Source organism: Rhinolophus sinicus, chromosome 14 (genome assembly GCF_057876585.1).
Source record: "Rhinolophus sinicus isolate RSI-liver-muscle chromosome 14, RSI-T2T, whole genome shotgun sequence".
NCBI classification, from domain to species: Eukaryota; Metazoa; Chordata; class Mammalia; order Chiroptera; family Rhinolophidae; genus Rhinolophus; species Rhinolophus sinicus.
The window spans coordinates 81,578,438-81,582,489 of record NC_142514.1 but is presented as its reverse complement, the minus strand read 5'-3'; positions in this window follow the sequence as shown (position 1 = coordinate 81,582,489).

The following is a 4,052-nucleotide window of genomic DNA, read 5'->3' as shown; positions in this document are numbered from 1 at the left end:
CAAAAAACAATGAAGTTACCCAGAAGCCAGCTGAATATCATCTAATAATTAGGAGCACAGACTCCAGAGTCAGCCCTGGTTTCAAGTCCTGAGAGTTCTGTCAGGCTTCTTATCCATTCTGTGCCTCAGTTTCTACATCTGTCAAAATGGTACCCGTGTTAGTTTCCTAGGGCTGCCATAACAAGTTACCACAAATTTGGTGACTTAAAACAATAGAAATGCATTCTTCCACAGTTCTGTCGGCCAGAAGGTGACAGCAAGGCCATCCTCACCCTGAAGGCTTTAGGAGAAGATCCTTCCTGGTCCTCTCCAGCTTCACAATCCTTAGTGTTTCTTGGCTTATTGACACATCAGCCAATCTCTGCCTGTCATTGCACGCCATTCTTTTTGTGTCCTTTTCTCCTGTTCTTATAAGGACACCAGTCATATCGGATTAGGGCCCACCCTAATCCAGCATGACCTGATTTTAACTGATTATAGCTGCAAAGCCCTTATTTCCAAAGTTACATTCACAGCTACTTGGGGTTAGGACTGCAAGGTATCTTTTTTGGGAGACACAATTCAACCCACTGCAGTTGGGGTTGTTGTGAGGATTAAATGAGATAATGTGGAAAGAGTTTAGACCAGTGCCTGGCACATAACAACACAAATTATTACTTACTATTACTTCTAAATTCTACAACAAACTTAGAGGGGTGGGTATTATTGTCTTTCTTTGTCAGAAGAGGAAACCTGGACTGAAGGTCAGGGAAAGGGGCGTAGGGACATCCAGCTAGTGAGCAGCACAGAGCTGGTCACTCCAGAATGCATGTACTTCTTTCAGTCTACTACTCCATACTCCTTCTAGAGTGACTTGGTTTTCTATCATAATCCATTCCTTTATATTTTCCTTGTAGTACTCACTTTCCAACCCTTGATCCCCAAAATTGTATTCACTACTTTAGAATCCAATATTAAGAAGCACTCAGCTAGCATAGTATTGATTCTGACATTCAGCACACATCTTAAGCCCTTAATTGTGCTAAGTATGCTAGGTTTAAGTACCAAGTACCACACTTAGGTTTAGGACACCAAAGTAGACTGCAACATTCCTTCACTTCAAGAGTTTGCAGATGAGATATGTCCAGAACTAGCCATTTGTAAACATATTTACAATGTGCCAGATACTGTTCTAAGTGCTTTAATGAATGTTAACACATTTAATTACCCTAACAACTCTGTGAAGGAGGTACTAGTTCATTCTTATTTTACAGATTAGTATATGTAAGCACAGAAAGGCTAAGATCACAGAGCTGGAATGTGCCAGAATGTTCCAGAACTGGGACTTGACCTGGGTAGGCTGCCTCTTGGCTCCAAAGTCTGCACTTTCATCTGTTGTGTCCCATGTGGAATGGATTTACTTAAAACTTCTTTGGGCATTAAGGTTATTTTTTACTATCTTAACATTAGAGACAATGCTACAGTGAACATTCTTAAGCTAAATCTTTGTGTGCTAACTGAATTATTTTTCCTGTAGGAGAATTTCTGTGTCAAAGAGTAAGCATATTACTAAGGCTTTGGTACATAACATCAAATTGCAAAAATGAGGGAAGTAGTTCTCAGGGAGCGAAAATGTAATTGGCAAAAGCATGAAATGGAAAAGCGTGGGGGTATATCTGGAAAATGGCAAACACTCCAATCTGAATGGAATGTAAAGTGCTTGAAAGTTGAGAGACTGAAGAGCTGCCTCTAAAGTGGTCTGGAGCCAGCTTGGGGAGAGCTTTGAACGCCACACTGAGGAATTTAGACTTTGTCAAGCAGCACTCAAAACCCAGCATGCATTTTTGAACTGGGGAATGAAATGATCAGATTCTGTCTAAAATCATTTCAAGAAAACTTCTTTTGTCTCCCAAAAGAAGAGTCATTCTTCACAATTGCTTTAGTGCAGATGAAGTGGGAGAGGAGGAAAAGGGGTAGGATATATTTTACTTTTTTTTAACGTGGTGCATTCTTAAAATCATCTTTTTTTGACATACATGAAAATATAGGGAATAATGCAAAGAATAATATATTAATAATGTCATAATTTTGTATACTTTATATTGTGTATTTATGTTACATATTATATAAAATATATCTATATAGATTTCTATATCTATCCATATATACACATACATACAGTTTTTTGGAGATATATATATCCAAATATATATATAATAACTTGTAAGGAAAGCTTTCTTTTTGTTTTCATGACCGATATGGACTTCCCCCTTTGTGAATTTCCTATCCAATTGTTAGTCCATCCAATTCCCAATTAGATTATTTGTCTTTTTCTATCAATTTGTAGACCATCTTTACATATTATGATAGTAATCCTTTACTGGTGCTATGCCTCATGTCAAGTATTAGCTAAAGTAATCCTTTATGGTGCATTTTAGGAGGTTCTGCGCCAACCAACCTGGAGGTTACAATTCATTTATTTAGTAGACAAAAATTTCATATCTTCTACAGGTTACATGCTATGGGGGAAGGTCTAGGGATATAGAAATAAACAAGACAGGATCTCTGCCCTTGAGGGATTTGCCATCTAGAGGAAGAAACAAATAACAGTTTAAATTCTGTTACAACCCATTCAGTACCATCCTGGTTAGCAAAAACAGTATTGCATGTCTTACCACAGTGATGCCACTTTAGGGTAGAAAGGGTAAAGTGTTTCTGCTGGTCATTGTCACATGATTGAATGAAGAGCAATGGGGAGAGCTTCTCTCAGGTTTCATTTCCTGGCAGGGCACAGGGTGCCCCATTCAGAGGTGTGGCCATACCTGGCATCTTCTAGTGCGAACACACCTGCCTGTACCAAAGTCCTTCTTAAAACTGCATTTGTTTAAGTATATATGTGTTCTTTGTTCCCTCACACCTCTGTAAACAAGGTTTTTTGCTCCTGTTCCTATCAAGCTGTTCCCTGCCACTGGATAGAAAGGCTGTCACAACAGCACTTGTCAGGAACTGCAGCCGAGCAAGCCATGACAGCTGGTGGCATGAGGAACCCATGCATCTGCTTTTCTCTCTCTGCCAGACCTCCTTGGATAATGTGAGGTCTTGTGTACACAAGAAGGATGCTATTGATCCGCCAACAGTGGGCCGCAAGCTCTGTGTTGTTTTTTAAATAGCTGGGGGTTGCCTTTACACTGGCCCACGCACACACTGTCACCTAGTTCTCCCTGGGATCCAGGGGATACATTCGCACTTGGTTAAAAGTGCATAGAGCCCTGGAGTCCTTATCAGGAGAAGGGTGGGGGGAAGGAGGGGTTGATGGCGACTTGTCACATACTCGCCAGGTAGCCCTGGGGAAGTCCTTAGGCCTTTCTGAATCTCTTTCCTCATATGTAAAACAGGAAAATAATACCTGTCCTGTTTCTCTCAGTACATGCAGATAAAATAACTTTTGATATTGATTGGTGAACACTGTAGTGTGAGGCAATATGAGGGATTAGAATTATTTGCAAAAATAGAACAGAGCTACGCACAACTCTAAATGGCCCATTAACTGCCTCTTGTGGTTCTGAGCCAACACATTTGCAGCCCAACACAAATGGGTACCAACCTTTTTCCTTGGACAACTGATACACTCAGCCTCACTGGAAGAATCTAAGGAAAACAAGTGAGACTGCCTCTCAAATACATCTAGAATCATAGACTATTAGATCCAAAGGGACCTTCACATCATCAGTGAAATGGCCAGGATGGGTTAAATCAGTGGCCTCCAAACTTTCTGTCCCCATGCTTCTATCGGTAAAGAATTTTTTAGCACACCCTTTCAGATTATGCATATTTATTTATTTATAAACAATAAGTGCAAACTACTACGCTAATATATAATGTGCATTGTAAAAACATATTAACGATTACAAAATTTTGAAATTCAGAGAAAGTTCTAATATGTCCCTCCTGCACCACACAGTGGATCATTTTGCCGACCTCATGAAAATGCATGCCCACAACTTTGGAGTCCACTGGACAAATGAGGAAACTGGGGCCCAGAGAGATGAAGTAATTTGCTCAAAGCCACACAG